Source organism: Schistocerca serialis, chromosome 1 (assembly GCF_023864345.2).
Source record: "Schistocerca serialis cubense isolate TAMUIC-IGC-003099 chromosome 1, iqSchSeri2.2, whole genome shotgun sequence".
NCBI lineage: Eukaryota > Metazoa > Arthropoda > Insecta > Orthoptera > Acrididae > Schistocerca > Schistocerca serialis.
In genome coordinates, this window is record NC_064638.1 from 1,091,305,420 (window position 1) to 1,091,319,785 (window position 14,366).

The following is a 14,366-nucleotide window of genomic DNA, read 5'->3' on the forward strand; positions in this document are numbered from 1 at the left end:
TAGAATACGATGGTGAGTTACATTTCACGTAACCACTGACTGTAGTATCGTAGTTTATCGGTACTGCCGGAGCTGGCGCCTACGAGATTCCTGCGGGCGCGCGAGCGGCGCTTTGAACATCGCCACCAACGAGGAACCTCCAGGCCACCGACCAATGAAGACAGCCAGGGCGGTGTTATAAGCGGGGTGCATCTGGGCACGAGTCTTCAAGTACAAGATTACTTCTTGGAGCTCGTTGGTGCCGAACGTTAAACCCAGGAGTTCTGTCGGCAATCATACGGTGCACTTGGACACATGCCTGTCTCGGGCCTCTGCTTATAGTTAACAAAGTCTGCAACAAGTGGCCAACAGTGTAGCAGGTGTTTCGCCCAAGTTGAGCACAGTATATTTATTTGAAGTGCACTTGTGTCAACTGATCGTTTGCTTGCCTCTGGAGATTCCTACTGCTACCTAGCACCCATTTATTATTAGCAGCAAGAACATAACATTTGGCTCCTCGGAACATAACGGTTACCGATTCGCGATTTAACACTGACAGCTCGGTGTCTTAGGCAACAAATGCAAAACACAGCTTTTTATGGGGTTTAGAACTCTGGTTCTTTATTCGACTGGTGTATGATTCGACTCCGTGCCTGACAATCCTGTCTTGGAAATGTATACCGTTTCCCTAAATCAGTGAAACGAATGCTGCGATACCTCATTTCCTTCTCCATTCTTGCTCAGTTACACCTTGAGATCCGCCTCAAATGACAGTGTACAGTGAGATGACAAATGTCATGGGATATCGGACGTCCTTTTGCCCGGCGTAGTGCAGAAACTTGACGTGACATAGGCTCAAAAAGTCGTTGGAAGTCCCCTGCAGAAATATTGAGCCACGCTACCTGTATGGCCATCCATAATTGAGAAACTGTTCCTGGTGCAGGATTTTGTGCACCAACTGACCTCTCGAACGTGTCCCATAAATCTTCAATGGCATTCATGTCGGTCGATCTGAGTGGCACATCATTCTCTGTAACTGTCAAGAATTTTCGTCAAACCAGTTGCGTACCATAGTGATCTTGTGGCATGGCGTATTATCATCCACACAAATTCCATAATTGTTGTTGAACACGGAGTCCACGAATCACTGCAAATGGTCTTCAAGTAGCTGAACATAACCACCGGGTTGAATAGTGACTTGTTGACGATTTGTGTCCATGGCTTTGTGGGGTCCGCGCCACTCTCGAACCCCACCATCATCTCTTACCAATTGAAATTTGGACTCATCTGGCCAGGACACGGTTTTCCAGTCGTCTAGGGTCCAACCGATGTGGCCACGACCCCGGGAGAGGTACTGCAGGCGATGTCGTGTCGGGAGCAAAGGCAAGCATGTCGGTCGTCTGCTGCCATAGCCTATAAACACCGGATCACCCCGCATTGTCAAAACGGATACGTTCGTCGTACGTCCCACACAGATTTCTGCGGTTATTTCATGCTTTGTTGCTTGTGTGCTACGCAAAGGCTGCTACTCTCTGTCTCAAGTGAAGGCCGTCGGCCACTGCTTTGTCTGTGGTGAGAGGTAATGCCCGAAACTTGGTACTCTTGGCACACACTGGGACACTGTGGATCTCGGAATAAGGAATCCCCTAACGATTCCCGGATGTCCCATGCACCCAGCCCCAACTGCCATACCGTGTCCAAAATCTGTTAATTCCCGTCTGCCGCCATAATCACGTCGGATACCTTTTTACATGAATCACTCGGATAACTTTTTACATGAATCACCGGAGCACAAATGACAGCTCCCCCGATGCATTGCCCTTTTATACCTTCTGTACACGATACTACTACCATCTGTATACGTGCATATCGCTATCCCATGACTTTTGTTGCCTCAGTGTAGGCGGGACATTAAATGACAAAATTCGTTTCTTCCTATAAATCCTAATTGGCTTTTTGTAGTTGTTCACCATATCCGCAAGGCAAAGAAATGATTAATTCTACCGTTTAGGAATAATCACAAATATTGATTACGAGGGAATAACTGTTCAGTGACTCCTCTAGAAGTGTTCAAAATCGTACCCCTTTCCGCAACAATAAACAATAACACAATGACTGAGCCAGATGGCACTGTAGGTAACGCATTGGCTGCCGGCGACGCGACCCAAATAAAAAAAGATGAGAGGCGAGTAGGAGCATCCAGAAAGTAACGCCACTCTCAAATTTTTGTACTACGAATCGTCACCAGTGCATGAACTCACGTTTGGACCGTATGCTGGCTTCTGAAAATCTCACTGGAGATCCCCTCCGTCAGCAGATCGATGGTACAGAGGTTCTAGGCTCAGACGACAGGGCTGAACAGAAAGCTTGTAAAATATAAACTTTCACGGCCGGAACTGTCACAAATAATAAAATATTCCGCGCTATTATTCCGCAGTCGCATGGATTTCACATTAAAATCCAACGTTTCGCACCTCATCTACAAGGGCATTTTGAAGGGGGACCTTAGCTTCTTTGATTATCCCAAACTGAATGAAATTTGGATCCCGGTGCTGATGAAGAGGTGTATGAGTCTTCCACCACGGGGTGATAGCAACAGCGGACGACTTGCTGCTGTCAGTAGAGAGCCTGGGTGTGAAACGGACACTGAAAGAAAATGAGAGCCCCTTTGAAAATGCCCTCCACAGATGTGGACGAAACGTTAGGTTTTAATGTAACATCTGTCCGACCACGGCATAACAGCGCAGAATGTTTTATTAAAAGAGAAGGGCTCAGCCGGGATTTGAAGCCGGGACCTCCTGCACCCAAAGCAGGAATCATACCCATAGACCACTGAGCCAGCTGAAGTTTGTAACATGCAGACGTGTACAGCTGTAGCAAGCTGTCGAGAGTGGGAGTATGCCCTTGAGTCATGAAAACATGTGACGTCTCTTGTGGGACCCTGAAGCAGTTCGAGAATATGCGCATTTAATGGCGTGCGTATCAGTATTGAGGCGAGATGTTTCCGTTTTATGAATAACAATTCGGCGAGTGACTAAGCCGATTGTTCAGGTACTGCGAGTTGTTCTGTTATGTGTACTCTCTGACTGGACTCCAACCTAGAAGATCACAACATAGGTCTTCGTTTACTTTTCTCATGTAATGCTGAAAAACTGAAGGAAGCAATATTTAATGCTATCTTCAGGTGGATGAGGAAGTCATTAAATACAGAACGTTAGCTCGGATATCACAAGGATGAGGAAGGAAATCAACCATATCCTTTTTAAAGGAAACGTCCCCCATTTCCCGTCGGCCGGAGTGGCCGTGTGGTTCTAGGCGCAACAAAAAAAATGGTTCAAATGGCTCTGAGCACTATGGCACTTAACTTCTGAGATCATCAGTCCCCTAGAACTTAGAACTACTTAAACCTAACGACATCACACACATACATGCCCGAGGCAGGGTTCGAACCTGCGACCGTAGCGGTCGCGCGGTTCCAGACTGTAGCGCCTAGAGCCGCCTAGAGCCTATGACCGTTCGGCCACTTCGGCCGGCTCTAGGCGCTACAGTCTGGAGCCTAGCGACCGCTACGGTCGCAGGTTCGAATCCTGCGTTGGGCATGGATGTGTGTGATGTCCTTAGGTTAGTTAGGTTTGTGGTGTCACCGCCAGACATCACACTTGCTAGGTGGTAGCTTAAATCGGCCGCGGTCCATTTAGTACATGTCGGACCCGCGTGTCGCCACTGTGTAATCGCAGACCTAGCGCCACCACCAAGGCAGGTCTCGTGATACGAGAGAGCACTCGCCCCAGTTGTACGAGAACCTAGCTACCGACCAGATGTACGAAGCCTTTCTCTCTCATTAGCCGAGAGACAGAATAGCCATCAGCTAAGTTAATGGCTACTAACTAGCAATTTATAAGTTCTCATGTTCCAGTACTTCACGCCCGTCTGCTTTAGTCTAGCGTGCATTTTCAGCCATCTCAACTTCACGGTGTCGGCACAGATACCGACACAACAAGGTTTAATTAGTTCTAAGTTCTAGGCGACTGATGACCTCAGAAGTTAAGTTGCATAGTGTTCAGAGCCATTTTGAACCCCATTTCCCTGACTTATTTAGAGAGAGCACGGAAAACCAAAATCTGAGTTTTCAAACTGATAGTTGAATGCCCGTCCTCCCTAACCTAAGATTAATGCCTTACACCTCTCTCTGTCGTAATGTAGAAGATGTAATCACATATATATTACGACCATCTCTGTCAACTTCTTCTAATGAGGTTTCCCTTCACCTAGAAATACTTTCTTCTTCGTGTTAATGTAATCTCTGGAAATGGTATACATGCTGTGTGCTAAGTAATATTCTCGTGAAAATACATCTCAGGTAGCATATCTGAAGGATGATGCAGCGGAAGGAAGATGCAGAAAAAAAGATCAGTTCTTAACGGCCGTCAGCGAAGAGATCATTAGATATCGAAGCTCTTTTACTGGACTAACAAGGTGGGGGTGGGAAGGGGGGAGGGGTGGTTGGGAAATATCGGGGTAGTCTTTCGAAAGTTCTGTTGTGCAAGTTATCGAATATCACAGACTACTGTCAGTGAATTGTGTCTGAAACACACAGATTATTTTCTCTCCTTTATCAGGTGGACTAAACAAAAGACACAGGGTTAGCTTGGATAGGCCGGAGTGGTCGATCGGTTCTAGGCGCTACAGTCTGGAACCGCGCGACCGCTACGGTCGCAGGTTCGAATCCTGCCTCGGTCATGAATGTGTGGGATGTCCTTAGGATAGTTAGGTTTAAGTAGTTCTAAGTTATAGGGGACTGATGACCTCAGAAGTTAAGTCCCATAGTGCTCAGAGCCATTTGAACCATTTTTTAGCCTGGATATTAATCTGGCGCCTTTTGCACAAACAGTTGTCATACCCCTTTTTAATTATTTTTTTGAAGGTAATCGTAATAGAAAGTAATACACAAGATCTCGCATTGTGAAGGTGTAAATTGGATACAATTTGATGCTTTAACTATACAACTATTTGGCACAAATGGGGCACGAACATTAGAGAGTCTGCATATCCGTTCCCCATTGCATTGCCTCGATTCGCTTTTTCTTAATGTATGTACAGAGAGATTGAAGCGTTAAGGGCCCTAGCAAATTAAATAAATAAATCCTAACTACACCTAAACCTCCTGCCCACCTAAGTAATTTAAGGTAACTAAAAGCGGCCATCGTTCGAGTTCCAATTCTTCAGGGCGATGGGAATGAGGGATAGGAGATTCAAACAAGCATGAAACAACTTTTTTCTCGTATTACATCCTTTCATTAGCCTGTACGCGTGGGTGCATCATACCACGTAAGATGATCACAGATGTGTCATAAAATAGGAGTGGCACACCCCAGCTGTGGGGCGAGGAGGTTAAGAAAGAAGCTGTGGAGATGTCCTATGAAAGTTCGTCAGTAATAGGGCAACTTGGCAAGCATAGTATGTGCGATCACAACCAGATACCAGAAGTCGAGGACCGCATGTGAACTATTGTGAAAGAGGTACTCTAAAACCTGTCCTCGAAATGAGATGAGTGTATGGTGTTTTAGAAGAGGGTAATATAAAGTCTGAGGTAACCAACATTGGCAGAGTGCGCTGGTAACAGCCCACAGTGCATTGAATGAGGATCCAAATGCCCCTTTCAGGGAGCATGTACGAGAATGTTCGTCCGCTTCGTCAAGTTGGCAGTCAGACCAAAGTGCTGATGTCGCCAGTCCTATATGATAAAATCGACAATTGGTCAGGAAATTACAGTGACACTGACATACCAGAGTGAATGCACATTTGATGGTAGAAAGGGTGCATAGATGCATCCTCAAACCGTCCGCTAGTTAATGTCTGGGTGCTGTACCGCCATGGGGTTGTGAAGGGTGGACAGTGTAAACAGAGGATAAAAGTCCTTCACACAGAAAGGGAGGGTGACCAGGAGATTGTTCCGAACGTAGCTGAATTCGACAAAAAAGTTATGATATGGTACAATAACAAGGAGATGTGTGCTATATCGATCAGTAGTTCGAGAGGAGCTGGTCAGAGGATATCCAAGAGACAGCATGTTAAAGATGTGGAGGACCCCAGGCAGTGCTACAGTATAGTATGCACAAAGAGTGCAGGGGATTACACTCACACAAGTCAAAGGCTGCCTCTTAACATGTGCAGTGTTAGACTGTTGCAATGGACCTTGAAAGGGCCCCATGCTGACAAAAAATACCCTAACGGTGATTGACGTTGGAGACCAATGAGTTACGACATTGGGAGGATTTGGCAAATAAGTACCACTTTAGGGGCACATACGTGCTGAGATCGGACACACGGTGTAGTTGGTTCCACCTGTGGTGGACGAGGAGGTGAACATGGTGCTCTATGTACTGTAAAGAGCGGCTGCAAACCAATGCCACAGTGCAGTGTGTGAGGCCCATAAAGTCAGTCCCTAAGTAATGAATAGTGTGTAATATCAACAGGGAGCGTATCCAGCACCGCAACTTCAAGTCCACGTCCGATGTGCATCATCATCGACTTGTGTACATTGAGGATGCTACGCAAAATATGTCTATACTGCTGGATCGAGTCGATTGTGTCACTGAGTTCTGGTGTGGAGTAGGCGAGAGTTAGAGCGTCTTCATAGGCACTGAAGCGGTAGGTATTATCGGGTAAGATGAGACCCTGCAGGGAGCTGTAAGGTGGCACCATACAGTAGCTGGGACATAGGACATCCTTGATGCAGAGAGTGGCGTACAGGAATCAGTACAACAGGTCTCCAATTGACTCAGACGGTGGAGGCAGCAGGAAGAAGCAACTGATGGGTCGCGTCTACAGAGATTTGAGGAAACCCCTTACGTTTAGTGACCATGAGGAGGAATTGATATCTAACGTGACTCAAGGTACTTACAAAATCAATAGACACCAGTGCTGCACGGAGCTGACAGACCATGGCATTCCTCCAAAGCCGCCTGAAGGGCAGCTTTACAACCACGTGCAGTCTGTTCTGGTGAAAGTACCGTAGGTAAGACCGTATGTATGTGCACTGCTAAGAGGCGCATGTAGATTTTATAATCCGCATTCATTAAGGTAAGGGTGCGGCATGCGGTGACATTTGTCCCTCCTGATGGCTTAGGTACCAGCAAAAGAACGCCAGTGACAAATTTGGGTGGTACCAGTAAGGATGGCGTAAACAGTTCCCAAAGCAACCCTGTCCAGTGAGGGAGCATTAAGGTGGTCAAAGCTCGGTAGAACTCCAGTGGGAGACCACCTAGTGCCGGCGACTTGTTTTTGCCCCCTTGTCGGTTTCATCACCTCGTCTGAGGTGATTGCAAACATCATAGGTGTTGACTCTGCAATGGTGAGGATTCGTTCAGGAGCGGAACGGAGGTCTTTAGGAATTGGCTCCAGCATCAGATAGTCATCGTAAAAGTGGAGACAGAGGTCAGCGAAGGCATACACCACCGCCGCCTCCATTGTGTGCCGAGTACCATAAGAGGTGGTGAGGGCAGAAACAAAAGAGTCGACGTCGACAACGATGGCCAGATGCAGCAAGGACCATGGACAGTGATTCGTTGTGTAGAAGATCCTGTTATCGCAAATGTACCGTGACGCCAACAGTTTATCTTGTTGGAGGGTGAGGAGAGGGGCTTTAGTAGGCTGGTGCTCCCTATGGACATTAAGTGACGGGGGGAATGCGTTGAGATCGCGAAGGATGGTGTAGTGAAAATTGGTGGTGTCCCGATGTTACACCACTGCTTCCTTGCCACATTTCATGAAGACCTTTACAACTGCAGATTTCACGCACTTAATCACCAGTGCAACGTGGACGCATGCTACGGTAGATGCTTTTCGCAGGACACCTATGTAGTGGCAATACGTCGTCGTCAGTGCTGTGGTTACTAAGTAGGAAACGCTAAGGTTGCAGAACCCGAGCTGCGCCAGACAGTCTGAGGTGGTAGAGTGTGCAGATGATGGCACAATGGTCCGAAAGCGTAAGGGACCATTTTTCTGACTGGGAGATGTCATTTCCAAGGTAGACAGAGACATAAAACTGCTCGAGTCTGCTCACAGAATGTGCTGTATAGCCGGAGACGTCGGTATGATCCTTCTCCCAAACATCAACGAGATGAAAGTCCACGATGTGGCGTCGGACATGGCAAATAACCATCTAGTCCTTTGTATGGAGGACTCAGTTGAAACTGGTGTCTACAACAAAGCTAACATAGTGTCCCGAAATCAGTGAGAAACGTCGTATGCGAAGAACGTGGATCGCTGCTGACAGTTTGTGGAGCCACACAGGGTGTAGATACTGACGTTCTGGCGCACTGCCGATCATGTTGATGTTTAATATAGCAAACCTGTACGCCTATGCTAAAGGTGGCGGATGCGCGCATACCGTCGCCGGAGGCGGCATGGGGCAGGGACTGCGAAGAGGTCCTGTCCCACCGACCGGAGTGCGGTCAGTGAGATGTAGTGGTGGTATTTTAACCCCGGGAAGAAACCATTCAATGTCAAGCGCCTTTGGGCGGGCGAAGTCCGAGCAAAAAGGTGAAATGTAAAGTCGTTTTGCATTACATGTGCGCGCAACGGCCGAGGTGATCCAGACACGCGACACGTGCCTCGCTAGCGGAGCTCTGGTACCTAACCTCTCCTGAGCAGTGCCGGCGGCATACTACCTTTACTATTATTAACTATAGACAGTAACATAACAACTAAGCTATATAGCTCTTTAGGTATTATGTTGGCCTTGGGGGCGAGGGGAGGGGGGGAACGCCACTCAAATAAAAAAAAAAGTGAGACATCAGTACGTGCCAGAAATGTTGCTGCTTATTTGTTAGCCACTAGATTTTCGCCCGGATATGGCCGGTTTCCTCGCCCATTGCTGTCCAATTACAGCTTCAGATCCGTCTCAATGCCGGTACCCTAGACCGGACGTTACACGATAAACCGCATTACTTCCTACAAATGTTAAGTGGGCTCTTCAAAAGTTCATTACATTCGTAAGGCAAAGAATTGATTAATGCTACCGTCTAGGAGTAATCACATTTGTTTATTAAGACGGAAAAACTGTTTAGTGACTTCTCTGGAAGTATTCGAAACTTTGTTACTTTCCACTGCAATGAACAATATCACAACGATTGAACCAGATAGCGCTGTAGGTAAAAAATGAGACACGATTAGGTGCATCCAGAAACTGATGCACTGTCAGATTTTGTACTACGGATCGTCACACAGCAGAAACTCACGTTTGGACCATATGCCGGGTTCTGAAAATTTCAGTGAGACCCCATCCGTCATCAGATCGATGGAACAGCGTTTATAAGCTAAAGAGGACAAGACAAAGAGAAAGGTTGTAAAATGTAGCCGGCCGGTGTGGCCGACCGGTTCTAGGCGCTACAGTCTGGAACCGCGCGACCGCTACGGTCGCAGGTTCGAATCCTGCCTCCGGCATTGATGTGTGTGATGTCCTTAGGTTAGTTAGGTTTAAGTAGTTCCGAGTTCTAGCGGACTGATGACCTCAGATGTTAAGTCCCGTAGTGCTCACAGCCGTTTGAACTATTTTATTTTTATTTTTTATTTTTTTTTTTTTTTTTTGTAAAATGTACACTTTCACGGCTGGAAATGACACAATTAATAAAATATTCCAAGCTATTATGCCGTGGTCGGAAGGATTTCACATTAAAACTCTTCGTTCCCATCTGCGGAGGGCATTTTCAAGGGGGGTCGAACCTTCTTTGAGTGTCTGAAACTGAATGACATTTGGATCCCGGTGCTGAAAGGAGTGTGTAAGAGTCTTCCACCACGGGGTGGACAACGGCAACCGACAACGGCCAGTTGCGCCCGGGTATTCAAGCATGTGCTGTCCCACCACAGCATGGGAGCACGCGTGAACGGAATTTTGCTGGTGTCAATAGCGAGCCTGTGTGTGAAACAGACACTCAAAGAAGTTACGATCCCTTTCGAATATGTCCTCCACAGATGCGGACGAAACGTTAGGTTTCAATGTGATATTGTCCGACCACGGCATAATAGTAAAGAATGTTTTATTAAAAGAGAAGGGCTCAGCCGGGATTTGAACCCGGGACCTCCTGCACCCAAAGCAGGAATCATACCCCTAGACCACTGAGCCAGCTGAGGTAGAAACATGCAGACGTTTACAGCTGTAGCACGCTGTCCAGAGTGGGAGTTTGTCCTTGAGTGACGAAAACTTCTGACGTCTCTTGTGGGACCCTGTGGCATTCTGAGAGCATGCGCTCATAATGGTGTGCTTCTGGATGTTGAGCCGAGTTGTTGTTTCTGTTTTATGCATAATATTTCCACGAGCGGCCCAATCGACTGGTGCCGGTGCAGCCGGCCGCGGAGGCCGAGCGGTTCTAGGCGCTTCAGTCCGGAACCGCACGACTGCTACGGTCGCAGGTTCGAATCCGGCCTCGGGCATGGATGTGTGTGATGTCCTTAGGTTAGTTAGGTTTACTTAGGTCTAAGTTCTAGGGGACTGATGACCTCCGATGTTTAGTCCCATAGTGCTCAGAGCCATTTTTGTCCCGGTGCTGCAACGAACTGTGGTGTTATGTGTACTAATTGATAGGACCCAGCCTGAGAGATTACAAGAGAGTTCTTCGTTTGCTTTCCCTACGTAACGCTGAAGGAAGCCATATTGGGCTATCTTCAGACCGATGACGAAGTCATTAAAGACAGAACATATGCTCGGATAGCACATGGATCAGGAAGAAAATGAGCATATCGTTTTCAAAAGAAACATCCCGCCATTCCCTGACTTATTTATGAAAGCACGGGAGACCAAAATAGGAGTTTCCGAACTGATCTTCTCCAATCTGAATTCAGTGCGGTGCATACCTCGCTCGGTCGTAACGCTGAAAATTTAATCGGATGTGTACTACTATCTCATTTGTCAACTTCTTCTAGTGGGGTTTGCCGTAAACCTGAAATATTTTCTTCTTTGTGTAAATGTAATTCCTGGAAATGATATACGTGCTACGTACTAACTAATATTCTGATGAAAATACACATCGAGTGGAATACCAGAAAGATGAAATTATGGCAGCGAAAGAGTCGTGGATGGATTATTAGACATCGTGCTGGGTGAAGTTTGAGTTTCCTTCAGAAAGATCCGGAAACTGGCTTTTATCAGTTTATGCGAACCACTGAAAAAAAATTCTTTTTGGGTTTTATTTATAAAATTATTTATGTAACACAAATTCTTGCTTATGAAACCTTAAACATGTTATATTTACAGTGTAGTTTACACACCGTCTTTTGCAATAGTCTAATTTAGGCCACATGTGTTTCGTTTAATTGCCGAGCATCTTCAGTGGCCACTGTAACAATGCGGTTTTTCTCACAAATCTGTCTGCCAAGATCGTAAACAGTTCTCGTGTTTTACATTGTTACTGCTAAACAATATTAAATTACAATTGTTACTCACTATTTTTGTGCTTTCTACTTCATTGCGAATGTTCTTCGACACATACGGTAGGTGCTCCATTTTTAGAACGCAGCATTTCACTGACAATAGGGACTCTTTTTCGTTCCATTGAGACATTTGTGGACACATGTCGGCACAATTGTACACGCGGTGCTGTGAACTGCATTCCGAAGACTAGTGTAATAGCCAACCCGGAGCGAGAAGGGGGGCGAAGAAAAACGGCCAACGTAACTTTTTGCGCGAAAAATAGGTAGGTATTGAAGAGATTAACTTTTTGACACTTTATTTGCATCAGCTGCTCGTGAAGTTTCAATAATTGCTAAAATCACTAATTATGCTTTATGCCCTGATATTTCTCCAGAATTAGACCTCACGGTGATCAGTTTGATACCCCACTTGCTGATTTCCCACTTATAGTTTGGCTATGAAAATTTGAGAAAATGCATTTTATAATTTATAGGGAAGCTTGGCGAAGAGTTCTCGGGCTTCCAGCCGGGTGGCGGTGTCTTCAAACTGCGACGTTTCGACGAGTGACATACTCATCATCTTCTGGCGAAGTCGAAGAAGGGAAGCTTGTTTCCGCTCGACACAAAATTGGAAATGCGGTCGCGAAGGTAAGGCGCTGGCCTTGGCGGAAGCGGTGTTCATATATCAAAATGGACCATTCTTACGTGTTGATGATAAAATTTTCAGTAGTCGGAATGTTGCTAAAGTTCTGATCTACACTACTGGCCATTAAAATTGATACACCACGAAGATGACGTGCTACAGACGCGAAATGTAACCGACAGGAAGATGATGCTGTGATATGCAAATGATTAGCTTTTCAGAGCATTCACAAAAGGTTGGCGCCGGTGGTGACACCTACTACGTGCTGACATGAGGAAAGTTTCCAACCGATTTCTCATACACAAACAGCAGTTGAACGGTGTTGTCTGGTGAAACGTTGTTGTGATGCCTCGTGTAAGGAGAAGAAATTCGTACCATCACGTTTCCGACTTTGATAAAGGTCGGATTGTAGCCTATCGCGATTGGGGTTTATCGTATTGCGACATTGCTGCTAGCGTTGGTCGAGATCGAATGACTGTTGGCAGAATATGGAATCGGTGGGTTCAGGAGGGTAATACGGAACGCCGTGCTGGATCCCAACGGCCTCGTATCACTAGCAGTCGAGATGACAGGCATCTTATCCGCATGACTGTAACGGATCGTGCAGCGACGTATCGATCCCTGAGTCAACAGATGGGGACGTTTGCAAGACAAAAGCCATCTGCACGAACAGTTCGACGACGTTTGCAGCAGCACGGACTATCAGCTCTGCTTAACAAGTAGTTGCTCTGCCATTATGCCATCCGGACACAGTTGTCACAACAGTCAAAATGGTGTCTGTTCTGTCGGACATGTCCGAAAGAAGAACACCACATATATATAATCAAGGCGATGACGGCCAATGATCCCTTCAGTACAGATGCACACCAATCTCGAACTTATACGGGAATCGGCGAGAAGCGTGATGAGGCTAATGATGAGCAGGGATACCGCGTCAGTAGTGTGAGGTATAAGCTGAGATTTTGGGTCTGTCGGGAGGCGTGCTAGGGTAGTCCGTGCGGGTGTGGTGACCACAGTGCCCGGATGGCATAGGGGTCACCGCAACTGCCTAATAATCAAGAGACTCGGGTTCGAATCGTGGTCTGGCACAAATTTTCAACTTGCTTCATTGATACTCGTATAAATCAATGACCACTGGCAGCTTATCTCTTCAGTATTCTGTGCCATGATTATTAGAGTTTCAAGACTGATCCCTCGTAAAAGAGAGGGCTGATTTCCTTTCCTATTTGATTTTGCAATCAAAGAAAGTACGCCATTTGTTATGATCTGGATGTTGATGTGACGTGAAGACTCAGTCTTCCTTTTCTTCGTCCCAAGAGATTCCATAATTGGTTTTTATGGTCATCAGTTTTCAGTCAAAGACCTTTGTTCCTAACGTCTCTCCCACCCTGCAGAAAGCAAAGAAAACCGCTCATACCAGTAGCTGTAACGAACCTTATGCAGTTGACGCGAAGGCTACGGCGTCCTGCTGTGCGATACCGTTTTTGTACGCATCTATCATGCGACATATTTCTTGATGGTGCACAATTGTGACCTGCAATCAGTACCTGTTTGTCGCACGATTCTCCTGGGTCCCTGCAGAACAGACATACGGTATATGTGCATTCCTCCGCGATTGCCCAAGCACGGCTGATCCGACTACATTCATTTATCAAAAATGGTTCAAATGGCTCTGACCATTATGGGACTTAACAGCTGAGATCATCAGTCCCCTAGAACTTAGAACTACTTAAACCTAAGTAACCTAAGGACATCACACACATCCATGCCCGAGGCAGGATTCGAACCTGCGACCGTAGCGGTCGCGCGGTTCCAGACTGAAGCGCGTAGAATCGCTCGGCCACTCCGGCCGGCCCATTCATTTATCCTTCACTCTGATTAAATGACCAACATGCCTCGTTTTGTCTACCCAAGTGGTCTCTTTCAAAATCTAAAACTTTTGAAAAAGCTGTGAAATGCTCTTTCGAGGTGTATAGCTTCCTTAATTTTTTTTCTTTCTTTCTGATGATCACAGTGAAACGGCTATTTTGACGAGTTATTCCCATAATTTATTTTGTAAAAATTCTTATCCTGCTGTTGGATCGTCTGAGAAAGTTAATATTACAGAAAATCGTTGGGAAATCCAAAGGTTGAAAAATTTAATGCAGTGGTTCGAAACAGTTTAGAGTCCATTACCCCCTGAATGCAGTCAGATATTAGCTAGTACCCTTCCTCTTGCTCCCGCACCATCTTCAACATCAGCACATAACTTAATCTGACAATGAATAAGAATTTTGTTTAAACAGTTTTATTTTTAAAGTGACGAAAGACATATTATAGTACTAATGAGTTAGTG

General features: G+C 46.1%; 1 protein-coding gene and 1 non-coding gene across 2 annotated transcripts in view; both read right to left on the reverse strand.

Annotated features, from left to right (window-relative positions):
• Positions 1 to 14,366, reverse strand: part of LOC126416087 (uncharacterized) — a 691,436-nt gene that overhangs the window by 550,918 nt on the left and 126,152 nt on the right. The gene's annotated exons all lie outside the window — the stretch shown is intronic.
• Positions 10,034 to 10,105, reverse strand: Trnap-ugg (transfer RNA proline (anticodon UGG)). The gene has a single exon. It is a non-coding gene; the product is annotated as a tRNA-Pro (tRNA).